Source organism: Marmota monax, unplaced genomic scaffold (assembly GCF_021218885.2).
Source record: "Marmota monax isolate L192 unplaced genomic scaffold, Marmota_monax_Labrador192_F-V1.1 WCK01_AAM20220418_F8-fsc00001, whole genome shotgun sequence".
In the NCBI taxonomy this organism is placed as follows: domain Eukaryota; kingdom Metazoa; phylum Chordata; class Mammalia; order Rodentia; family Sciuridae; genus Marmota; species Marmota monax.
The window spans coordinates 48,943,193-48,970,648 of record NW_026693777.1 but is presented as its reverse complement, the minus strand read 5'-3'; the positions used below and the strand labels follow the sequence as shown (position 1 = coordinate 48,970,648).

Below are 27,456 nucleotides of genomic sequence, written 5' to 3'. Positions count from 1 at the left end.
TGGTAACTAATATGTCTTCCCTCAGTGACTAATATGTCTTTCCTTTAGTTTTTCTGCCAGGTCATCTGGAAACCACCTGGCCTACAGAGCTGCCTGTGTTTGAGTGCTACAGCAACTACTGAGTTTGTCTCCACCCACCTCACCCCCGAAGGGCTCCAGCTCCCGCTCTTCTGGGTCCAATCCAGGAATGTCCCATACCTCTGGTATGGGATCCAGATGAACCAAGCATATACCTATGTCAGACTATTGTTTATAAAGCATTCTCACACATATCAGCTCTTCGATCTTTAAAACCACCCTAAAGCCAGGCGCAGTGGATTAAGCCTATGATCCCAGGGACTTGGAAGGCTGAGGCAGGAGGACTGCAGATTTGAGGCCAGCTGTTGCAAGTTAGCATAGGCCCTAAGCAACTTAATGAAATCCAGGCTCAAAATAAAAATAAAATAAAATAAAATAAAAAATAAAAAGGGTTGGGGATGTAGCTCAGTGGCAAAGCTATTTGGTTCAATCCGCAGCACCGATCAATCAAACAACCCTAAAAAGAAGTTATCATTAGTGCCATTTTGCAGATGGAGAACCTGATATTTACATTCCTTAAACTTGCTCAGTGTTAGCTAAGAAGCTTTTCTGTATTGCAGCAGCCATTCAACTCTGTCTGCCCTGTTACTTATTTTGGAGATTATTCTCATTCAGTTATGTTCCTTTTTCTGCCCTTTCCAACATAGAGAGGTGGCAAAGGTCAAACGTGAAGCTAAATGCGGTCTGGAGATTAACTGCTATTTCTATAATAGGAAAAACACACAAAATCCCTATAGCTACATCACAGAAAAGTGACCCAATTAATTCAGTGACGAGATCAGCCACATTGATCGGTACAAGTGTGGAGTGGACAATGCAACTCATTGATTGAATGCTTTACTTTTCAGAGGCTTGTGTAGACATAGCCACAGGGAAGGGTCTTCTGAAAGTGTTGCCATGGCACCAGCCAATTGGTGTGCTCCTCCATCCTCCTCTGCTTTCCAGGGCAGTCCTTTTAGAGACTCATCGGGCAGAGGTCTGCTTGCCTAGGTCAGGATCTGAGCTCCACTCCTCGAATTCAGCCACTTTTCAAACAAATGAGCTTGTCTTTCAGGAATGTCTTATTTCAATTACTAAGTACCCATTGACTCTTTGAATTTACAAATTACTATGCCCCTTTTTTGTTTGCTAGCAATCTAAGCACTGAAAGAGGGTCGGTAGTATCATCCCACCTTACAGACGAAGAATTAAAGCCCAGTGAGGATTAGATCACCCAACAAACTCTACTGGAGTTAAAATTGTTTCTCTCAATTTAAATATTCTCTGAACTATTTTCCACCATCATGAGGATAAATCAATGAGATGCATTAACCTTGAGAATCAACTCAATTAAGAAAAAATAGACAGGAATTAGAACAGACATCTTATCTGGATGATGCCAAACGAATGAATGCCTAGTGGAATCTCAGGTGGAGGAAATGAGGGAGAGGTTAAAAAATGAGAGAGATGTTAAGAATACTTAATAGTTACACAGCATTGAACCTTTACATTGTGCAAGGCAATGTTTCAAGTGTTAACATAGATTAACTCAGTTAATCTCTAGCTGAGCCCTAAGAGGGACGAACCATTCCATTTTGCAGATGGAAAACTGAGTCTGCCCAAGTCATGCTCTAGGTTTGCAGATCTGGGATCCACACCAAGTCACTAAACTCTGCAGTGTATGCTCAAACAATTAAATAAACAATTCCCAGAGGAAAAAATGTTCTATACTGTTTATGTTATAGAGTGGAAAAAATAGTATCCAAATCAAATCAAATCAAAATTCCCCTTTCCTTAAAGCCTATTTCTGTTACAGTGTTACATTTAAAGCAAATAAAGATTTGTCAATAGCAGCCTTGAAAAATTATAGTCTCACTGACCTCTCCTAAAGAAGTAATAAAGATGGGAATTTTGTCATATAATACATAGCTAAACTTTGTCCCATTAGCAACTACTTTCCATGGTACCCATAAGTCTCACTGGTTTTCACTGGCTCATTATCAACTACTATGATTTTCTCAGCCAATTTTCTCCAAGCCTCTAAGCAACAGCCTGAAGTCTGACAGATGAATTCTCCCTTATTCTCTGTCAGTAGTTGTGGGTAACCTTGGAAGAGACTTGGAGGAAGCAGTAACAAGCTTCTGCTTCTGGGGGAACCCTTGACTAAACTCAGCTCACCATGAGATCAAGGTGGAGTGGTGGCTTTGGCAAGCATCTTGACATTGAGCCGTAGAACACAACTTCCCACTCTCACTATGTTCTCACCTGGGAGTTAAGTTTGTGAATGCAAGTCTTGGCCATGGGTTCGTATGTGACTACAAATGGATGTAAGGAAGCAAATCGGCTGTTTCTCAGCAATGCAGTAGAAGCAGCCAATCAAAAACACTCACTTCTCAATACATGTGCTATGCTGTCTCTGAGTCACAGAGTGGTAGGGAACAGGTGAGCAGTGTGGGATTTGACTTCCTTAGAGGAGGAAGGGAGTTAGGAGTTAGAAAGGAATGGTGTCACATTGTCAGTTCAACACTAGGTGTGCTCTTTTATTTTTGATGTCTTACTTTTTCATTTTACACATCAGGAGTTCCAGCAGACAGAAAACACATACAAGCCCTACCTTAGCCAAACCTCTCTCTCTCTCTCATCATTGGCCAACATAAATACATCCACACAACTAAACAACACCTTTTTCAGGCTCATCTACATTTTCTTCCTCCTGGAAAGGCAATGACTTAGAGTCAATAATCCATATAATCATTTAATTTTTGTTTTTAAGCACCTACCACTGTGCTATAGCCAAGTAGAGCACTGGAAATAGATTTTAAGTCAAGGGCTAGATATCGGAGACAAATCACAGTTGAAAGAGGGTGAGATATCAGCAAATAATTAATTCAGTGTGGTGTAATATTACAGGAGTAGGCACAGAGAATTAAAGGTCCCCATAGTGGATGTAGCTGATCTATAGGCAGACTTCAAGGAGGAGGTGGTACTTGAATATTTAAAGAATTGGGCCAAATAAATTGTCACATAAAATAGTTTTCTTCTTCAAAGTGGCACTTTCTTTTCCTTTTATTGTAATCATCTGGGATAAGGATCCTGAAACCAAGGACTGAAATACATCAGAACTCATAAGCCCTTGGGTATCCCTTATTTGGGCTTTTTGATAAGGTTTTCTTTTTTTAAGAATAGGTGACCAAACAAACTCATAAAATTTCCTCATATTTGAAAAATTAAAAAAAAAAGTTTTTCAAAAAATATTCAACTTTTTGTGTATAAAAACATGCTTAATTTTTATAGTTATAAAAAGGGACAAGAGGGCTGGGGTTGTGGCTCAGTGGTAGAGCATTTGCCTAGCATCTGTGAGTCACTGGGTTGGATCCTCAGCACCACATAAAAATAAATAAACAAAATAAACAAATAGGTATTGTGTTACAACTAAAAGAAAGAAAGAAAGAAGAGATATGAAGAAAATGTCATATGGTGAAGTTGTAAAAGGGTAACATATTAGGTTGAAAGAAACTCGTCTAGAATGCTCCTGGGATTCACTCTGAGTTCCAATCCTTAACAGTTTGTGATTCACATATATTAGATCTTGAAAAAGGTATCCATTGGATATATTTACCAAATACTAATACAAATAATGGCCAAATATTGGCAAACAATGGCCAGACACTAAGTGAAATATTACCTCATTTAATCCATTAGACCTCTAATATAGATATTACTATTAACCCCAATTTATAGACAAAGACAGTGAGGCTCTGAGGAATAAGTAAATTGTCAAGATTATACTTGGAGAGTAGCAGAATCAAGATTCAAGGAGAGTGGTCTGACTTCTAAGCTTTATTTATATTTCAGTGTGAGTGTCTCTTGCACAGTTCAGGGTCCTGGATCTACAGAAACTGCAGGCTGGGACCTCTCAAAGAACTTCCATTGTACTGGAGAGTCAATGTGTGCACAAAAATACCTAGCAAGATCAGGAGAGCTGTGAGGATGGACATGTAAAAGAGAGCAGAGCAGGAAGGAGGGACTTACTGGTCAATTGCTTAGGTCTTATGGCTCAGGCCGACATCCAGAAAAATTCAGACAAGAATCTCTGCTCTCTCAGAATAGAACAAAAGACTGGAGAGACAGAAGGATTTGAACTATAAAGAATTAAATCATGGTTGCAAACTGTAAAAAATGAAATCATGGTCACTTGTTTGTCAATCCCAATTATCCAGAATAATAAGAAAGGGGATTGCCACTTGTTACAACAAACTACAGCAAAGCAGACCCATCCAAAAATTCTGAATGGTATGAACTACTTTCCCTGACAAAAAAGAGGTGAAAAAAACTCTATACTGCTGTAAATGAATGCATCCATTTTTGATCATCCAGAGAGATGCTGGGGAAGTGGTGTGGGGACAGGCTTTGTAACAAGGTTATTAGGGTGGGGACAGATTTGGATCTTATCTATTAACTCATTAAAAAATATTTTAGGCTGGAGATGTAGCTTAGTGATGGAGTGCTTGCCTACCATGTGTGAGAACATGGGTTTCACAAACATGCACATGTGTGTGTATGCATGTGTGTGTGTGTCTGTGTGTGTGTGTGTATGTATGTATGTATGTGTGAGTGTTTTCCCTGTAATTCAATCTGCATTTGCTTTTTGGTGTGTTGCATTTTATTAAGGTTCTGTAAAGCCATCTTTCAGACCTTTACAACTATGAGATAGCTAACATTTGAGAAGGAATTAAGATACAAAAAGGCTTAACTGCCATTTAAAACTAATGAAACTAAATAGAACTAGGTGTACAAGGTTCAAATATTCTCCAAATAATAACCATGATTTAGAAACAGAATTTGGAGGATTCCCAATGGTCCAGATATACTGTGTTTTTGAGCATTTTCTTTATTTACAATTTAACCTGTAAGCCCCATGATGATAAAGGCTAAGTGTTACTCATCTTAGCATCTTACCCCAGAATTAACCGCTATTAGGATTTTTATATTATGAATATATTTTTTGCTGTCTTCTCCCAATAGAATAATAAGCTTCCTCAGAGGGTAGACCTGGTCTATCTTATTTACTGTTTTCTCCCTAATACCTCGGATGAGTGACTGATGCATAAGGAGCTAAATATTTGATGAGGGGTAAATCACATATTAACCATAATGGTGCAAGATATGTAGTAGAAACTTAAAATGTTTCTTTCTTTTTTTCCCTGAACTGCAGATTGAAACTAGTGTCTCACACATGTGAGGCAAGTACTCTACCAGTAAGCTACATCCTCAGCCTAAAATATTTTTTAATGAATTAATAAATAAGATTCAAACCTGCCCCCCAACCCCACAAATTGAAGGGGTAAGATGTGGTGAATTGAGGCAAAAATCTGCTTATTCTGCAAGGGTGTATGTGTGTGTGGGGGACGGGAGGCTTTCTCAATGCTGTGCTTGTAACCAGTAATTTAGTGTATTATGTAGATGCACATTTTTAAAGTTCCTTAGATTTCAGAATAATTAGTGGTATTGTTCCTCCTAAAAATAATGGAAAAAGAAATAATCTGTAGTTGCACTCTCCATATGGCTTCAAATTCACTGCCATGAAACAACATTACCTATGTTTTTCATAAACACATTTACATTGGTTCTCAAACGTGTTTTACATTCTAAATTCCATATCAGCATTGTTGAGGTTTTTGTAACTCTAAGATCTAGAAAAGAAGTTATGAAAGCTGTGGACTTGTAGCAATTTGCCAAGAGAAAAATGGCCTGATATCATTTCATTTCTAAGAAGTCACTTATTTGTCAATCTCAATTATCCAGAATAATAAAAAAAAGAAAGTAAAAGTATAAACTGTCTTCATAAAAGCTTGAGTGCTAAAAGCTCACACCCCTCATTCACAAGAAAATTCCTTGGGCCCTAGTTTTCTGACACAAAGTTAACAAACACTTTCCAAACCCAGACACAATGCAAGGGGGCAAGTTCGAAGGGCTTGGAGACTGCTCCAGACAGTGAGAAACCACAGCTGAGATCCAGGGAATTCAGAGAAAAGCAGCAGCATCTGTGAAAAGGGGCACACGGGTCCTCACACTGAGCCTTGCTGGAATCATTCTGGATAAGAGCTTTCAACACCACACCAATTTTTAAGGGCATTACTCCCCAGTGCAGTAATTTATTGTGTTAACTTTGCCCAAAAGGGAGAAATATATTGAATTTCTTCTGTGTAGGTAGGCAAAGAACTGGTGATTGCATTGTATATGTATTTGATTCTCAAACTTGTTTTCTTCTCAGTAGAAAGTTCTGTCTTAGTCACCATGAGCCCTGAGGTTTGGTCATCATAACTGCAGGCTCATTTCCTTTAAAGAGCCAATTACAAATTCAAACATACAAAGAGATGGTGGTATGGCTACAGGGACAGCATAATGGGCAGTATTTTGTTATAAAGTTTGCGCTCAGTATACTATTCTCTCAATTACATTCAAATCCAGGGCCCAACAAACAGCTTTGATTATCAGTCAACAAATTCTGCTTTCAATCATAACATCTAAACTTAGGACAGGGCTAGAGCAGAAATCCACATCTCCCCTTTCTGTTCCCATTCATTCCCTCTTTGTTCCCTTACACTCTGTTTCCATCCTTCATCTTTATTTCGGCTGCTTTTCTCAGTGCCACTATTAAGTAGCTCCTCATGCATTCTCCATCTTCCAGAGGCTCCACTCAGTTCAGTGTCCACTTTGCCTCAGCTTGATCAAAACCACAGCCTCTCCTGAAAACAGAATTCTATTATTCCTCAACTTTCACCTTAGTGGCTCTTATGGGATGAGCTTTCCTTCCTTAGAAACCTTAATAATTTTTTCTAGTGCTCCAGGACTGTGATATTTGCAATAATCCTACATGTTTTAAACATCTGCAATTCATTGTTCAAAGATTTGCCTTCCTATATGTAATGAACCCTTTCTTTATCAAATTAATATATGCTCATTACAGAAAATATGAACCCTGCAGAAAAATAAACCATAAACGGTTCTTATAATTATATCAAGCTAGTGATAAACATGTTTTGTGTATTTCACACATGTAAACACACACATTCTTCTATTGCATATACAAAGTTTTGTAATCTTGTTTTACACTTAATACTTTAGCTTGAATAACTTACCATATCATTAAAAATTGATTAAAGCACTTTTAACACATGGGCTTTTTTTCATAAAAACATTCTGTTGTCATTATTGAATTATTCCTTTATGAGACATTTAGAACAAGAATAAATCAAAGCGCTTACACCTGAAAGGTACAAAATTATAAAGACTTGGTATCTTTTCTGAAGCAAAGTCCTAGATTCCTATATGCCAATGGTGTGTGTGTCTGTGTGTAGGAGAATGGGGTGAACAAGATAATCACCCTGGTACCAGGAGCTCTGCATTGCACCCATTATGATGGGATTCCACATGCTTCCATTCACAGGAGCTGGCCTCAGTCCTCTGAGTGCCACTTTCCATAGAAAGCCATAGCTGTTTTAAAATCTTTTCAACTGCCATAAAACATATAGTCATTCCTTAAGCAACTCAATCCACCTTGCAGTGAGCTCCAGGAACATATTTTCCTCTCCCTGTCCTGCTTGCTTTCAATTTGCTCTCTACTTTGGAAACAACTATGTGGGGCATTTCCATAGTTTATTAGTTACATTCCTTAGCAGTAGAAAAATAAGTAAATGTTGGGAAATGTCTTGTTTAATATTTTAGCACAGAATCCTGCTACTGATAATCCTGCATTTGGAAGTAAAATGGTACCAAGAATAATTATAGTAGGAGTAAGATAATATATCTAGGAAGGAAAAGTACTTCCTCAGGAGAGTGGGAAACTGTGTATACACTATCGTGGGATTTTATCTTAAGCTAAATCTTATTGTCTGTTCCTCTTTACTAATAATGTTTAGACACCAGCAATAAGGGTAAAACAAAGCCTTGTTCATATGGAATCCAAGATTTTTCTTGGGGTCAGGATGTTTGGTCAAAGGTGAATTCACTGTTGGAATTCAAATAAAGATGCCATGTAAGAGAACTTAAATGGTGGTCTAGGAGAAGACTAGGAGGGTTAGGTTGGAGGGTAAGCAGTGATACTCAATATCTTCTCAGTTTTACACTCTGAGCAGTCCATGATCAAGTCCCCAGCATTTGGCCTTCTTATTGCATACTCACATGGCAGAAGGCAGAAGGGCAAAACTACCAAATGCTTCCTAATGCCTCTTTTAAAAGGGCTTTAATTCTATTAACAAGGGAGCAGCCCTGTTGTCCTGATCACCTCTTCTTGACTCTACCTCTTAATACCAATCACATTGGCAACACCTGATTTTTGGCGATGACACATTCAGACCATAGCACGTAGGCAGAGGACAATGCAGGTTAATTGGGTTATAGGTGTTAAGGTTTAGTAAGTCTGATTTGCATATCACATATATATGCTCTTTGAGTGCAGAAAGACTTAAGTTTTAAATAAATTTTAGAAGCAGTGGAGTTCAAGATCTCCTTTGGGGTCAATTAAGACATGCAAAAGTACCACAGAATTTTTTAGGGAGGTGTTCCTAAATAGCAGGGCCGCATAAGCTCACACATGCCTAAGTGGGAAGAAGCAGGTAAAATGGCTTTTGAAAGGGCTTCTGCTTCCTGTTTTTAAACTGGTCTATTCATGTTTGTGCTGGGTTCCAAGCTTTCAGTACATAGAAACATGGTGGTAAGAATAAACTTGTGATTTCTACCATGAAGATGTTATCAACACTGGTTTTCAACACTGAAGCATAGCACACACTCACTCTCCCTCCCTTAAACATTTTATTCATTCACTCTATGATATGCCATGCAAACAACATAGAGGTATAAGGTCCCATCACAAACCTTATGGCTGCTCCATTCTATTTGTTACCCCATCTGAGTGAGCAGTGTAACCTGTGTGGCCACTGAAACATTCAAGTCTGATTGTCAATGCAAAATCACAATGCAGTTTCAAACCACTGCATGTGAGGGTTTGTGTGCATTTAATGAATATAGGAAGAACAGATCAAATCCTGAACTATGGGCTTAATTTTTCCTGTCAAAGTGTTAACCAGAATAAAGTACATGAATACAGACTTGCAAAAACTGGGTGTTCTCTAATAATTCTAAGAGTAAATGTGCTCATGCTTATTTTCATATAATTTATAGTTTTTTTGTTGTAGGAAATTGTTAGAGATTACAATGGAATTCAAAGGGAAAAGAACTGGATTCAATGTATAAATGTACACTTAGTGGTACAAGAACACAAGGGGGCTGAATATATGATTCAAATATATATATTCAAGTATATATACTTGATAAAAATGAAATATTGATTTTCAGGGGAGAAGATTAAACTTTTTTGTTGAATATGAACCCAGAGAAAATTTTATGTAAGAATGATACATCTATGATTTGTAAATTATACACATTTACAGGTAATAATAATATACAGGTTCATACTCAAATATAGGAGGTTGTTTGATGCTTATGACACGTGATTATTTAAAAATAAACTATGAATAATGGCAAGAAATAAAAAAAAAAGCATAGTGCTTCCCTTCCTACATAATAGTTGCTGACTTTGCAACTATTTCAGTGGAAATGTGAATGAAAATCTAGCAAATCAGGTATTTTAGAGCTGCTTTCTCTTTATCAAAGGAGGTAAGCAGGAAGCTCATTTTGTTTTTGAAATCTCCAGATGAATATTCCTCTACAAGGTGAAGGACTCCCAGCATATGTAAATTAATCCAGTTCTTGGTCATTAAAAGGTCATTTAGGTTAATCTAGGGAAGATAATTGCCAGTGATAAAGCAGGAGGAAGAGAATTTTATGAATCAATAATCTGTGAATTAAAGACTTTACTTAAGTCACTTAAGCAAGTAAATTACTGTGATGTCCCTTTAAGAAAATGGCAGTGAATCCAAATCTACTCCCATTTGGCACACAAATGAGCCATTCCATAATAACATTATCTTGACTGCAAAAGAACAGTCTTTGTTTACATGTAAACTGGAAAACTTTTAAATAATCTCAAGGGTAGTGAATACAGTACACTCTCTGAGGCCAAATTATGATCGTAGTTACAGACAGTGCAAAGAGTCCTGAAAGTAGATAAAATGGGAAAAATAGAAGAGACAGGAAAACAGAGCAGCCAGAGAAACATTTGGCAAAAGCCCAGCATATTCCTGGCACCTCCTGCCTGAGACTTTGCCTGTCTGCAGAATTATCATTTATCTACCACCAGCTTCTCTCTCCTCAAAGAAATGCCAGTGAACCCCTTCCAGTGCTTCATCAGTGGCCAGCAGGTCAAAGAGTAAAATGCGCGTGGGCCACAGGTCCATATTTCATGGTTCTGCAAAGCAGCTTCTTGTAGGGACACAATTACTCATTTCTAAGATCTACCCAATAGGGGACTACATCTCAATTAAGCATATCCTGTTTGATGAAAGTATCTTCTTAAACTCTGGCAATTTTCCCTCTAAACCAATAAAGCTCTTCTTGAACTGTGTATTTATTTGTTTTAAAGAAAAAGATAAGCAGATACTTACAGCAATAGAGGAAAAACACGTCAAACACGTAGTATAGGAGACAGGTAGAAAAGGGCAAGGGTTCAGGTGTGCTAGATTATAAGGTACTGCTACAACTAGCTTGCTTTGTAACCCTGGGGCAATCACTTCACCTTTATGAGCCTCAGTTTCTCTATCTATAAATTGAGAGAGTAGGAAATTTCTTTCTTTTCTTTGGTATCAGAGATTGAACCCAGGGGCGCTTAACCACTGAGCCACATCCCCAGACCTTTTTATGTTTTATTTTCAGACAGGGTCTTGATAAGTTGCTCAGAGCCTCACTAAATTGCTGAGGCTGGCTTTGAACTTGTGATCCTCTTGCCTCAATCTCCTGAGTCATGAGATTACAGGTGTGCACCACCATACCCAGCAGAGAATAGGAAATTTCTAAGGTTATTCGACAGTTGGATGATCTGTTATCTACCTATAACAGTCAATTCTAAAATGGTATGCAACAGATACCCTTTTGAGGGCCAATCATAATGTGGCAACTGATTGGGGGAGTCACACATGATTTTAATGTAGACTAATACCCACTTATCTTTAGGGGATACATTTCAAGATGCCAGAGGATGACTAGCACCATAGGTAGTAGCAAACACTTTATATACAGTTTTTCTCTTTTTTTTCTTTTTTTAAATTTTTTTAATTAGTTGCTCAAAACTTTAAATGATCTTGACATATCGTACATTTGATTCAAATGGGGTATGAATTCTTATTTTTCCACATGTATAGATTGCAGGATCACATTGGTTATACAGCCACATTTATACATACAGCCATACTAGTGTCTGCTGTATTCTGCTGCCCTTCCTATCCCCCCTCCCCTCCCCTCCCCTTCCATCACCAAGGATTTGAAAGCCACACTTCTCTTCTAAGGCTTCCATTCCTTTCTGATTGGCACACTTGCAGCCCATTACAACTTCTGTAGAATAGCATTCAATGTGGATTTCCACTCTTTCCCATTGTCCATGTTAAAGTGAAAGGTTTAGGCACTACATACAATTGGTAAAGAAAATATATTTTCTTGAGAGTTATAACTATATGTAAACATTGTATAATGATATGAAATAAAATGCACATTGTAGGACATTTTCTTAAAAAAATACAGTTTTTCTCTTATACGTACAAACCTATGGTAAGGCTTAATTTATATATTAGGCACAGTGAAAGATTAAGTACAATAACTGTAGATTTTAGCAACCGAGGCACATAATTTTCTTTTTTTATTGAGAACTTTCACCTCTTTGCTTAAAGGAAGCATTTTTTTTTCAGTTTCTTTTTGTCATATTTGAATTGCTAGCATTACTGCTCTGGTGTTTGGGGAACATAATTAAGTTAAAAAAATGTCCCTTGAACACAAGCTCTGTAATGTTCAAATGATTGAAATGGCTACTAAGTGACTGGTGAGTGGGTAACATACACTGTGAACATGCTGGACAAAGGGATGATTTGTTTTGGGCAAAATAGAACAGAATGGCAGAGTTCATCATAACATTCAGAACAGATAAAGGGGGGAGAAAAAGGACACATATGTGGCCAGCCTCTAATGATTCCTGCCTCGGAGTAATCGTGTCCTTGTTCAGTTGCCCCCTGTGTGGCATCATGCTTAGTTTTTATGACCAATACAGCAGAATTGATGGCATAGCACTTCTGAAACTAGGTCATAAAAGGTACTTTGTGATATAAGAAGAAAAATATTTAATCTTTGTTCTCAGTATCTAAAAATCAGAAAAGCTCCTGAAAATCAGAACCTCCTAGGCTTTCAGACCCCTGGGCCATCACATAGGCAGCCAACTCCAAGCTACAGACTTTCCTGAATTGGGGAGAGCCTTGTCCCCAAATCGCCCTCCTTTCATCTGCAGCATCATCTGCACAACACAGGAAACCCCATCGAAGGCTTGTGAGGACAACTCTCCTGGGGGGATGGGGTCTGGGGTATCATAGATTCCCCCAACTTCTGCAGCTCTGTCCCCTGAGTGGCTACTGTATAAATTAAATTTTCCCCTGCATTAAAAAAAAAGGTAGTGAAGTAATATAACCATCATTTTACCCACTGGGCAACTCATAGTGCACCCCCTCCTTAGCTTCAGAATGGGAACTAGTCATCCAAAAAGCAAACCTTGGTTAGATGTTTGGAACTTTCAGTCCCACCCAAACTGTCAGGGAGGAGAAAAGAACGAACCTAAAAAATGCCCTCTGAATCTTAAACAAAACAAAACACACATTGTGAGAATAATATGTGTTGTATATTAGTAGAATTCTGAATATTCACAATTTACTTCAATCTCAACAAATTTCAAATATCACTATCTATCCTTCATTATTTTCTTTCACTGTTTTCACTGAACATATTAGCATACCCCTGTTCAATCTTTAAATAAACTGAGGAATAGGTATTCACATCTGCTCCAAAGATGTCTTAGGCTCTATTTTTTTTTTTAAGGTTATCTGACCACACAGTTTCTAGAATCTTTTTACACATCCTGTAATAACAACTCCATGTTGAACATATTGTTTATGTAAAACCTTAGACTACAAATTTGGATGTGCAAGAAGTGTTCCTCCTGGTCACAGTCTTGGTCATTGCCAAAAGAATCAGGAAGGCCTTTTACCTTCTGTTTCTACCCTGTATCTTTTTATACTCACTCGCTGATGCTTCAGCATGAATTTTTTCAAGACCAAGTTGGCCCATATACTTGCAAAGATGGGAGAAAAACTAAAGGGATAATAAAACTACTCAAGACACAAATTAAACATTAGGAAAACCAAGGCTGGGGATGTAGCTCAGTGGTAGAGCACTTGTCTAGCATGCAGAAGGCCCTGGGTTCAATCCCTGGCACAACAAAAATAAAAGTACACAACATGGTTCTATATACTTTGCACAAAACAGGAAGCATAGAAACAATAAACCAGGAAATGAAAATAGGGCATTTTAAGGAATACCATTTCAACTGCAAGAAAAGAAAATTATCAGAGGAGAGTAGGTTTCATAATAACCTGAACTTTGGTGTTGAGAATCTACATTGATTTCTGCATTTAGAAATAAGAAAGTGACTAATAAATGCAAAATAAAAGTTGGCCATTATTCAATCTCTTCCCACTCCCCCCACCAATACTATGTATTTTTATAAGCAACAGTATTTCTTAAAATCCACAATCACAAACCTTATCCCAAATCCTGGATTTAGCCAGACAGCTTTGCGGTGTTTCTGACTCAGTAGAGTTGGTTATCCCATTTAATTGGATTGATGGCGACAACTGTAATTACCTTACATGAGATTGCCTGTAATGTAATTATGCTTCCTTCATCAACATAAGCTGGACTTGTGGAATACATACAGAAGCAGCCTCCAATTACTGAGGGTTAAGAAGAGCATCATATCACCTCACGAATTATGTTTGTTACTGTATAGAATTTTTAAACTATGTAGGCAGCAGAAGAAATTATTTCTCTGAACAGGGCTTCTGATCCAAAGACATTCCTGTTTAGAACTAGACCATAGAGTGAGATGCTACATTGTAGAGTTGTATTTTTAATTAAATGAAAAATACATTTGAAGGACTCAACGAAGAGTAGCAATAATAAATCTGGTATTTTCTCCTTGCTTTGTTACTGCTTTTTGTTTTAAAGAAGACATTTTAACAAACATATACAATACACAGTAAAATTTAAATCAAACTTAGTTTCTAAAAGTAACAGAGTGAGTAAAAGAAGGTAATGTAAAAATACTAGCCTTCAATTGTAGACAGAGTCATAATTAATACCTAAGAAGCCAGATGCTCTTTTCAATTGGAAGCCCAGCCTCTAAACAGGACAAGTCTGCCAAACGCACTGCAAACACATGTAGTTTAGGGAAATGGCACATACTGAAAATGCACCCCAATCTTATTAGCTTTGGCATTGCTCTCATTAAAAATAGGCTGCTTATGGGTTTTTCCTTCTGAAGCACATGAAACATAGAACTTGGAAATGTGCCCTTTCGAAAAACTTGTTCCTGCATTCACAAACCAGATGGTGCACATCAAATGCATCCTGATTTTCTAATGAAATAAAAAAGGATTCCTATTGTGTTCTTTAATATGATTAACACATCTTCAATTGCTGGTTTCTACAGATACTCCTGGAAAGTTAAACAACTGGACTAATGCTGTCCTGCTGAGTTGAGCGGGAAGCCTCACCAAGGCTGAAGAATCAGGGCTATGCTGAGGGGCACTCTGCTTTTTAGTTCTTCCAAAATAGGCTTTAGTAGAGGTGTGAGGCCCTGCCACAGCTGCTCACAAAGAAACTGTCTTCTGTCTTTGAATATCAGAGACAAAGAGTCTGCTGTCTCATAAAAGGGCTAATCAAGCAAGAAAATGAGAGACTCACTCTCTCTTCTCTCCCTCTGTCTCCCTCTTTCTGTGCGTCTCTTTCTCTTCCATTCCCCAACTCCTCTGCCATCTAGTTTAGTATTTAATCGAGCCATATTTATAGAATGCTGTCATAACCAACACCAACCAACACAAGACACCATTTGAACAACTCACTCATATACAGTAAAAGCATATCTAAAGTCAATGCATTATTCTGGATTTTGCCAACAAATTGGTCGATAGTATAATGTTGCTTACCTTGGAGAAGATGGGTTTGTCTTGTCAAAAACCTAAAAAGAGAAGAGAGAAGAAAAATGTGTTAATTTTCTATGACTTCTGACCTTTGAAATCATAATACAGTATTAAACATAGCTGTGGCGTGCCTAATAATTTAGTAAATCAGCTTGTCATTCTTTAAGTCTAGTATTTCTTGCTTGAAATAATAGAATGGTTTAAGTCAAGTTGGAGTTTAACAAATGTGTCCAGTGGAGGAAAAGCAGCTACTGCTAGCCTTGAGTTAAAACCGGTTATAGACCAGACACTGTGGAAATGGAACACTTTTTTTTTGAGACAAAACAAAGCAAAAGCCTTCTGACAACTTGAGGATCTCTGGTCAGCTATGTCTTATTTACCTCCTTTTGTAGATGAGAGAAACATTTGTACAGACACACCCGGTTTCATGAACTGCAGCATCTTATCTCATTTTCTCCATGAACTTCTCTAATGTAACAGTCTGGAAAAGTAACATTACCCCCAGGATCAGGTCATATAACACCCAGGACCTAGCAATAGCAAGTTGGAAGCCTCACATCCTACAAAATGAATCCATTATTCCATGGATCCTGTAGGCCCAAGTCTGAAAGAAGAGACTTTAAGCAACACTAGGGAAAAGCTGTTGCTGAGTTAGGTATCCAGTTAAGCCAAATGCTATGCCTTGCTCCTGGTTTGTTTTGCAGAAGCATTTATATGTGTATGCTCCAATTTAGACTACAAAGATTTAATTAAAAATAACATCACTACCCCCAAGTGATGCTATGGTTGATCAATACCCCAGGATTTGTAAAGAATTTCCCCAAAGGCTACACAATATCCAGGGACCTGAAAGCTTTCCCTCTGAAAGGTGAAAGGCTGCTTCTCTTTTTGGTGTTTTGCCAATTAAAAAACAAGTACTTAGCAAACAGCTACCAAATCCATCAAAAGGTTAGGATTCTTTTTATTTTAGTGCTCTTTCTTAATGGGCAAAGATTGATTGATTGGTTCACCTAGAACATTCTTAGCCTTGGGCAGAAACAGAACTTTGTACACATCAGTGGACTGGATTTAAAGTAAAAGAAAATCAACAATTAAGAATACAGCAGACTTCAAAAGTGGAAGAAAATACGAAAAGCAAGATCTGAAAGTATATTAAAATTCTTTTATTTATTTTAAACCAAATGGCCATGTTATAAATTGTATTGAGCTATTGTGTGTACTGGCTCTTTATCTTGGTTGAAAATGTACACATGCTATGATCTCTAAATTCAATTTATACAGGGAACATATGCATCATCTATATTTCTCCAAGTCTCCATATATTATTTGACCAAAAAAAAAAATATTAAGGCAAATCTTTCCCCTAATAAATCCCTAATCTCTGTCTGCCCCTGCCCCACCCATTTTCTTCCCGCCCCATTGATTTTGTAACTTCATTTGGGGGGGGGGGAACAAAAACAAAAAAACAACTTTTTTAAGTAGAAACTTTGTTTACCTTTCAAGCAGGACAAGAGGTAAAAGAGAGAAGCAGTTAATTCCTTGCCTCTAGCTAGAATAAAGTGAAAGGAACTATTTAACTGCCTATGATATCAATCCGCTTTTACTTTCATCTTTTCTCTGACCCTTCTCTGCTATTCATTGTTTGTCAACTGAAAGTAATGGGCCCCCAGCACCATGATCTTAGGGGGAGTGGTATTTAAATTTCAGTATACCAGAGAATCCAATTGAGAGCTTATTTAAAATGCAGATTCCTGGACTCTAGACCAGCTCTAGGAAATCTGAGTCTCCAGCAAGTTAGTGCCCTGGTATGCTCATTTTCAATGTTCCCCACCTGGTTGTGTGGTTCCAAGACCACATTCGGAGAGACACAGACTTCACAAGATATAAGTTATATCAGACTATGCAAAAGTCAAGAAAGGAGTGAAAAGGTATATAAAAAGGGGTGCAGGGGCACATGCCTGTAATCTCAGCTGCTCTGGTGGCTGAGGCAGGGGGATCTTGAGTTTGAGGTCAGCCTGGCAATATAGTGAGAACCTGTCTAAATAAATTTAAAAAAAAGAAAAGATATTTTAAGTTGATATCCCATCTCAGAATACAGTACTCAGTAGTTAAATATGAAGAGAATAGTGCTTAATATGTAAGTACAATCTCTTTATTATTTGTAGATTTTTTTCCTTTATGATTTCCATACAGATAGCTGACCTGCCGTAAGCACTATTTTGCCTTGGTAATCTATAAATCACTGAAAAAGAGAGAAAATTTAGGTGATACAGACTAATTAATGTGGCCCTCATTTACTATTTAATTCTAGGTGAGTTGTAGAATCCTTAAAATTTATAGCTGGAAGAACTTCAGAAAAAATTCAGTCCCATCTTTTCATTTTTTTCAAGTGAAGAAGCTTTCATGCAGAGAGATGAACTAACTTTAGGATTATTTTATAAATGGGGATGATCTAAAAGATTAATGGAAAGTTTTAGCCATGAGCTTGAATAATTCCCAGGTGCCTGCTTAATATTTCTCCCCTTTCTAGCTCAGATGGAAATATCCACAAAGAGAACTATGTAAGTAAATACAATTAATCATAATCAATCATGTATTGTCTTGAATTTGCCTAGAACCAAAATATTGAAATGGACACATGGAATCCTGCTGGTTCTAATTTTCTACCAATTCACGAAATAGTTCAACTTTGCTAGGGACAGAACAAACCTTTCAACCTGCAATTATGATTACTGATATATAAAAGGCATCAAAGTGTCCAAACATGTGCCATGAAGTCCTTGAGGATGGAGTAGCCTTTTCCAGTTCACACAGAGTCTGAACAAATGATAATGAATGTATTATCATTTTCTTTGTAACAGCCTCAGGAATCTCCCTCATCTATAAATGCTGGGCTTGGAATCTCTATTTAACAGAACAACACCATTAAGCTAAAATGAGGGGACTGGTTTAAAGATGCTGACTTCCAATTTAAAACATGTATAAGAATATTTTTAAAATAATCATCCCTTTATCATTATTTACTGCAAAGAAAAAAAATTAACACTAAAGCATAGAAAGCATATAATTTCAAAATAAATATAACTCTTAAATTTAAAAAATGTCAACTTAGTATAAAATGCCACATTGTTTTCCAAATTGTTATAGATTCGTAATTACTTGGTCATGGACAGGCACCAGTCTGCACAGAGTGCCCTTTGGAAATCTCTGCTCTGATGTTCTTCCAAGCTTATTTTCTGGGCAGCATTTTCCAGGGAGGATTTCATATGACACTTACCCCATGATTTTTCCTGGTTCTAAGACAGAGGGTGAGTGGTGGAAATTGAGTATAATCACCCTTCAGAGATTTATATTTATAGAATGGCAATTATCAAGAATATAAGTAACAATAAATGTTGGCGAGGATGCGGGGAAAAAAGACACACTCATGTTGCTGGTAGGACTGCAAACTGATGCAACCACTCTGAAAAGCAGTATAGAGATTCCTCAGAAAACTTGGAATGGAACCACCTTTGACCCAGGTATCCCACTCCTCCACATACACCCAAAGGACATGAAATTGGCATTGCACAGCCACATCAATGTTTAGAGCAGCTCAGTTCACAATAGCTAAACTATGGAACCAACCTAGGTGAGGTGCCCTTCAACAGATGAATGAATAAAGAAAATGTGGTATATGTACACACTGGAATATTATTCAGCCATAAAGAAAAATGAAATTATGGCATTTACTAGTAAATGGATGGAAATGGAAACTCTCATGCTAAGTGAAATTAACCAATCCCCAAAATCCAAAGGCCAATTGTTCTCCTTGATATGCAGACGCTAGCACAAAGTAAGCAGGGGAGGGAAGAATAGAAGTTCATTGGATTAGACAAAGGGGAATGAAGGGAAGGGAGGGGGAATAGGAATAGGAAAGAGAGTAGAATGAATTAGACATAACTTTCATATATTCATATATGAATACACAACCAGTGTAACTCCAGGTCATGTTCAACCATAAGAGTGGGATCTAATTAGAATAAGTTATATTCCATGTATGTATAATAGGTCAAAATATATTCTACTATCCTTTATATATAAAAAGAACAAATAAAAACAGAAATAAATAAAAATATTACCTTTATTTCATCTATCATTTACAAGAGTTATTTATACCAGGAAAAATGTTTTTGCACATAGTACCTGTTAACATTCTGCATACCTCATGTTCTGTATAAAGTATTCTATGGCTTTTCCTAAGTTATCTCCATTTCCTGAGCTGCCAGTTAGTTAATTAGTCTACCATTCTCCCACTTCCCCATAGTAACCTTGTAGGAATTTTTGACCAACTCTCAGGAAATATTACTGATGTGCATATGAAGTGAGGCTAACATTGCAGACCATGGGCTAAAAGGCCAGTCCAGAATAAAGCCATGAGAGGAAAGGGCTTTAACAGGGAGGTCTTGTCCACCCACCCCATCAGAGCAAACCACGTCTTCTAGGTTTTCTCTCTTCTTGATTATTTTGGTAGGTTCAGGGGCATATAAGGAGGTCTAAATAATAGTAGTTTAAATAAGATAATGTCTGTATCTCTATGAGATACATAGTTACGTACAAAGACCCCAAGCAGTGGTTCTTAAAATGTGATCAGCATCAGCATCATCTGGGAACTTATTAAAAGTGCAGAACTTCCCTACACCTACTGAAGCAGAGGCTCACCAAGCCCCCACCCAACTCCAGGTCATTCTGATGCTAAATTTTCAGAGCCACTAGTCTAGAGGTGGTCCAGGCTTTATAAAGATGGGAACTGTGCTCCAAGAGGCCATCCAGGAACCCAGACTCCTTCTCGCTTGTTGCTCTTGTCATTTAAACCCTAGAATATTTCACCTGTGCAAATGACCCCAAATAATGTGCCACCACATGTGATCAGTACAACCCCTGTGTTCTCTTTCTCAGAAAAAAATTCCCCAAACCAGACTCATCTTATTTCCTCAGCTCTAAGCCTACTTTAGGCCTTCACTAAACTCTCTACAGACTGCTTAAGAGTCTCCTGTCTGTCCTCCCCTCTCCAATCTAGCCACCCAACCTGACTAGTCAGGTGGTCTTTTCTTGTTCAATGTACTTTTTCTTTCTTTCATACCAGACCATTATGGGAAAGCTAAAACTGTAATAAAGGACATGGGGTCTTCTAATACCTGGCACCAATATTTCTCCTCTTTTATTTCTCAGTTCCTCACCAGGACATCTTCTGGATTCCAGCCACAGTAAACACTGTTACCACAACCCTCACCCTTCCTGGCCTCTGTACCTTTGCACACACACTATCACCCTTGCTTGGAAAGCTTGTGTCTTCTATATGCAAACTGTTTTAGTCAGTTTTTTCACTGCTATGACTTAAAGACCCAAACAGAACAACTGCAGAGGAGGAAAGAGTTATTTGGGGGCTTAGAGTTTCAGAGGTTTTAGTCCTTAGAAGACTAGCTTCATTCTCAGGGCTCATGGTGAGGCAGAACATCATGGCAGAGGGAAGCAGCTCACATGATGATCAGAAAGCTGAGTGACACTACTTGCCAGAATCAAATATATACCCCAATTCCCATCTCCTCCAACCACATCCCACCACTTCAGTCACCACTCAGTTAATCCCATCAGGTTATTAATTCACTGATTGGGTTAAGACTCTCACAACCCAATCATTTCTCCTCTGAACCTTCTTGCATTGTGTCACATGTGAGCTTTTAGGGGACACCACACATCCAAACCGTAACACAAACACACCCATGCTCTCAGGTATACTTTTCACTTCCAATCTTTTCACTGGATAAGCACCTGCTCGTCCTTTGAAACCTCACCTCAACACCACTTCTGTGGGGCTTTTCTCAATGTCCTCAAACATGGTTACTTCTTTCCTTGTGCTTCCATTCTGTCTACTCTGGAACACTCACCACATTGTATTATAATGTTCTCTGCATAATTCTGTCTCCCTCCTCAGACCAGGAGCTTCTTGGACGTGGGCCCTCCTACATAGGCAACGAATGTCAAATGCCCACTGAATGCTGGCAATATTATATCCTAAGGTATCAGGCCTGGAGCAAAGCCAATATCTGATGGGTATCCAATAATGTCTGATTTAGAGCTTGAACATATGAGTATTTTATATAAATTCTCTCTAGGTTGTTGTGATTGTCATTAACCACCTACTTACAATATATTTGTAGGTGTCCCTGGGAAGCACATGTGGGAAATTATAGGTATGAACATCCTGGGTCCACTTATTTCAGAAATTTGAAATTAGTTTCAGAATGAGTACTGGCCTTTCAGGTGAAAAGAAGAAGGAAAAAGGGAAAGTATGGGGGGGGGGGGGTGGAAGGACCTGGCACCAGGGCAAAAGAAAGGAACTTTCTACTCACAAAGCAAGAAATGTATTTGTATCTAGGGAAGTCAGGCAAAATGAGTGATTTCTGCTCTACAGAGAGGAAAACATCACCCTGCAGAGTTTGTGAACCTTAATGCACATGTCCCTCTTACTGAGCAGGGGATGTGGATTATGTTGTCTGTGTGTGGGTGAATTAAAATCCCCTTAGGTATTGTTTACTGTGGTGCCACTTCACCTTGAAAGCTTCTCCTTTAATTTTTTGAAAGAAGGGAGAAGGTCCTGATGGCTAAAGCTTTTCTCTTGGTTATTAAAAAAAAAAAAAAATTGAAGTCTTTCCAGGCAATTGTCCAAATCTAAAAGCTCAAGCTAAAAATCTTCATTTTCAGAAATTTTCATGTAATTCTCTATTTGGATTGAGGGAATAGATCCTTTCTCGACTAATCATGGAACAAAGAGTAATGAATGCTTCTGAAATCCCAGACAAAATTAAAGTTAAGGACACTTTGCAGAGATGAGTGGCGCTGCCGGGACTATCAGAAAGGGGCAAAAGGGCAAGTCCATCTTTTTTTGATCCACACTGTGCCAAGACCTAGCTTTGCTAATTCCATCAGTGAATATATTATGGAAGGTTATGTTCATTATGGTTCTTTTTCACTAATACGAGAAGAAAAACAATTAATGTGATTGCTAATATTGTTACTTTTCATAATGAACCAAGCTATGTACATATGCAGTTAATGATGAATAATCATTGGAAATAAAGCATTATGGATTACAGTTACAATTTGTCAATTATAGAGCTATCTTACAATGCAAATCAAAAATGCACAATCTTTTCATAATTTTCATGAAGGGCCCTTCTAGATGAAAATTTTTATTTATGTAATTTCATAGGATATAATTTAACATTGTCTCTGTCTCCTAACCAAGAGGTTTGTTGTAAACACCATTTAGCTTGCAATTACCATACAGTTAAGTGACTAATCACAGAAACTCACTCCATGATCATTGACAAAAATGGCCACATTTAACATAGCTGAAATTAACACTGAGGAAAATGGGTCTTTCTCTTACCTACACCTAGCCAACCCATCATAGCAAAATGGCCTGATCCTGACTACAATCTGGGATGAGAAACAATTAATCTATGCTGTGGGAGTCAGAAAAACACTCGTACCTTGGATCCTATTTCCCTTCTCCAAGTATACCTAGTTGCCATGAAAGGGAATGTGGGAGAAATGGGTCACAGAAAGAAAACAAAGCATTCACCAGGAATGTCTGGATGAGACGGTTGAACTCTTTTTCACATTTTCCTTCCCTACTAGCCCTTCTCTGGTGGCCCACCAAATATGAAGATATTGATTTTTAATGAAATGTACTATGAAACAGTGATTATATTTCCCCAGCTTCCATTATCTTGATTTCACAAATAACATCTAGTTCAGTGTCTACTGGAGTCTTAGATTTGGGCTGGAAAATTTAGGAAATGTCAGCAAGCATGTCATTAACAGCAGGAAACAACTGTTCCCCTGGATTTCACTCCCAACCCCTTCCCAAAGTTTATCATTTGGTACTGACAGATGTTAGGGTCTTGGTGTGTGTTAGTTAGGGTCTTGGTGTGTGTTACTGTAGTTAGTTCTCTTTCCCACCCCCACTGTGACTCTTCACAACATCACTTGCTCTGAGTCCTCTCTTTTATCACAACAGTGCTAGCAGATAATGTTGCTTCTTAAGACACAGGGATACCAAATGCCTAAACACAGGAATTTCCTCAACCTCCTACAGTTTCTGTACCCACCAGATGCCATTCTTCCTCCACCTCTTTGTTGAATCTCCACCCATCCTCACCCATCCCCACCCATTTCTTTCCTGATACAACAGTAGATTTTTCTCTTGTACCTAAAGCTAGATCCTTTTTCCAGATTCTGTATCCTAGCCTGTCAGAGCTCTTCTTTCACTGTGTACTTTGAAGGGTCAATCAAAAGAAGGGCTGTCCTTTCCATGTGGGTCTCCTGGAATGCTTGCTCTCAGGGAAGCCAGTGCCATATAAATAAGACCAACATTCCTAGCTATGTGGAGAGGCTGCCTGACCAGGTCCTAGCTGGTTCCCCCCCACACACACACACACATCTATGTTGTTATTGGTCCATTATTGTTGTACATAATGGTGAGACTTGTTACAGATTTATATACAATGTAACAGTGTAATTTGGCCAATATTATCCCCACTATTTCTCCATTCCCTGCTCTTCTTCCTGCCCATAGCTCCTTTCTTTTACTCTACTGATCTTATTTCAGTTTTCATGAGATTCCCTTCCCCCTTCTTTTCTTTCTTCTTCTCTAGCTTCCACTTATGAGAGAAAACATAAGACCCTTGACTTTCTGAGTTTGACTTATTTTGCTTATTAACTTAATGTTCTCAAGTTCCATCCTTTTCCTGCAAATGACAGGATTTCCTTCTTCTATATGGTTGAGAACTCCATTGTGTAAATATACACCACATTTTCTTTATCCATTAGTGGACACCTAGGCTGGTTCTATAGTTTGGCTATTGAATCGGGGTGCTATGAACATGGGTACACATGTATCACTATAGTATGATGATTTTAATTCTTTAGAGTAAATAACATGAAGTGATATAACTGAGTCATAGGGTGATTCTATTCCTATTCTTTTGAGGAATCTCCACACTGATTTTCATAGTAGTTTTTAGTTAGTTTGCCTATTTACCAATTGAGTGTTTTCTTAACCTTTATTTTCTTTATTTTTATGTGGTGCTGAGGATTGAACTCAGCACCTCACACGTGCCAGGCAAGTATTCTACCACTGAGCTACAACCCCAGTGCTGGTGTTAAGCTTTTTTTTTTTTTGAGTTCTTTTTATATTCTGGATATTAATCCTCTGTCAGAAGAGTAGCTAGCAAAAGTTTCCTCCCATTATCTACATTCTCTTTTCCCATTCCTAATTGTTTCCTTTGCTGTGCAGAAGTTTTTTGGTTTGATATCATCCATTTATTAACTCTTGGCCTCATTTCCTGAGTTATAAAGTTCCTACTGAGATTGTCTCTGCCTGTGCCTGTATGCTGGTGTATTGACCCTATGCTTTCTTCTACATAGTTACATAGATTCTAGTCTAATTCTTAGGCCTTTGATCCATTTGAGTTGACTTTTGTGCAGGGTGAAAGATAAGGATCTAGTCTCACTCTTCTACATATGGCTAACCAGTTTTCTCAGCACCATTTGTTTAAAAGTCTGCTTTTTTCTCCATTGTATGTTTTTAGGTCCTGAGTATTAATAATATCCCAGGCAATGGTTCTGCCATGTGAAGAGGACCCCAGGACATACAATCCAACACAGGCTTTTGTGAATCATGCATTCATTCATTGTAATTTGTGAATTTGAATGTTTGTGTCCTTCTAAAGTTTATGTTAAAACTTAATCCCTAATATATCAGTTTTAAGAGGTAGGCCTTTAGAATGATTAGATTCTGAGGGCTCCATACTCATGAATGGAATGAGAGCCCTGTTTAAGGGTGTGAGGGAGTCAGTCCCTTTTGTCCTTCTGTCACTTCCTCCATGAGAGGGTGCAGCAACAAGGAGCCATCTCTGGGGCAAGACCTCACGAGGCAGTGAATCTACGTGATATCTAAGGCCAGATAATTCCTTGTTGTGAGGCTTGGGATTTCCTGCCTCAAGAAATACATTTCTACTGTTTATGAATTAACCAGTTTAAAGAATTTCATTACAGCAACAGGAACAGATTAAGACAGTATTCCAATCCCAGTCAAGATCTGACTGCAACTGCCTGTGAGATCCTATATTTGTTTTTAGGGCTGCAATACAAAATGCCACAAATTAGGCACCTTAATGAAAGCAGGGTTTTAGTCCATCACAGTTTTGGAGGTTGAAACTCTAAAATCAAGGTGCCTGTGAGGCCCTGCTCCCTCTTCAATTCCAAGGAGAATTCTTCTTGGGTTTTCCTAGCTTCTGGTGGCAGCAATCGACTCTGGCACTACTTGGATTAAAGCTGCCTCACTCCAGTCTCCGTATCGATCATCACCTGCTCCAGTTTGACCTCATCTTGACTAATTATACCTATATAGACCTTTCTTTCTTTCTTTCTTTCCTTCCTTCCTTCCTTCCTTCCTCCCTCCCTCCCTCCCTCTTTCTTCCTTCCTTCCTTCCTTCCTTCCTTCCTTCCTTCCTTCCTTCCTAAATAAGAGCCCATTTTGAGGAATTGAAGGTTAGGACTTCAACATCTTTTTGAAGGACACAATTCAGCTCCTATTAGATTCCTCCTCCCCCATTTCCCCCATACCCCATCTAGAACCTCCCAGCTGAACTCAGTGTTGAGGTCCAGAAGCCCTCAATAACAATAAGTAGAGAGTTTAGGCTGCTAAGTCTTAGGGTATGTTGACCCCTAGCAATAGATAACAAAAATGCCTTTCTTTACTCAAATCTCCTCAATCTACTGCAATCTGTTTCCTGTGGACATACCCTCTTGACACCAGTCTTTCAAGGTCATCTGTGGCCCCCATGGTATTCAATCATAAGGACACAGTTGCAGCTCTAGGAAGGTGCCTTAGCCTGCAAAACTACTCATGTTCCTCCCTGAAGTCCACTGATACTACCAAAGAAACAGGTATGTAAGAAGAAATCCATCAAATGTGTGAGAAACCAAGAAGGAGGACATGAACATACTAGAAACTTGAAGTATATCTTTAAGATAGAAAGCAGATAGAATTAGATTCAAAGAGGAAACCAAAACTCAGTCATAGAACCACAATTCAAAGCCAGAAGGGACTGGAGTAGGACAAGGCGTTGTCAGAGGATCAGAATCAGCCTCTCTTCCTCGCCATGCTCCCCTACCTCCAAGAGCACCTGGAGGAGACATGTACCCTCACCTACAACTGCTAGAAAAAACTGACACAGCATGGGACAGAAAGCCACAAAAATGCTTCCTGTCCAATTCCCCTTTCCTGCCACCACAACCTGGAGGACCAGGGTGTAGGGGAGGTGGTGTCACTACTATCCAGTCACCCACACCCCTGAAGGAAGCCTGCCCAGAGGGCTCTCTCAAGTGACTCATCCTGCCTACCATCCACCAGTCAACCACTGATGGCTCAGGGCTGCCTAGAAATGGCAGAATAAAACAGACCTTTACTCCAGGGTTTCTCAGCCCCAGAACTATTTATATGGCCAAGTAGTTCCTTGTTATGGGGTCTGTCTTATGCCTTGTTGGGTGTTTTAACACTATCCTTAGCCACGACCCACTAGAGGCCATTCCTGTGTCTCCCTATCTGATTGTGATGGCAAAGATGCCTCCAGACCCTTTCAAATATTCCTTGGGGAGAAACTACCCCTGGGTGAGCACCAGGGGTGTTAATTCATGGCTGTCAAATACTCTCTTGGGCTCTTCATTTGTTACTTGGAGACATAAAACTTAATCCTCTAGGAAATGCTCATTGTGTCTAAGTGTAGCTGCATTCTAAATCCCTACTCCCACTCTTCCAGGGACTTCATTTTTTTTTTCCTTCATAGACAGAGCCACAACAGAGGCTCAGACTCTGAGATAACATCCAGATGGCCAGTCTTCAGCCAACTGCAACTGCAAATGCCTGCAAAGGAGGCTGTGTGCAGTTTCAGATTTGTGATTTGTATTTTCAGTTCTTGTGTTCACTCAGAACTTCTCCCTGGGTAATGACTCTGTACTAAGTTTGATAAGGATGGCTTACCGAGGAGGAAAGGCAGGAGTGGGTAGCTGGAAGGTTGATACCAAGGAGTCAACTCTGCTGAAGTTCATGGAGGGGGCAAACTACTCTTTGATGGATAGGGAAGACAGGTGAAAATTC

General features: G+C 38.6%; 1 protein-coding gene across 5 annotated transcripts in view; it reads right to left on the bottom strand.

The window, feature by feature from the left end:
* Positions 1-27,456, bottom strand: part of Sema6d (semaphorin 6D) — a 595,175-nt gene that overhangs the window by 163,894 nt on the left and 403,825 nt on the right. For all 5 annotated transcript variants that reach the window (XM_058584774.1, XM_058584776.1, XM_058584775.1 and 2 more), the window contains one exon: positions 15,255-15,286. The gene's annotated coding sequence lies outside the window, so the exon portion shown is untranslated. The remainder of the gene's footprint in view (positions 1-15,254; positions 15,287-27,456) is intronic.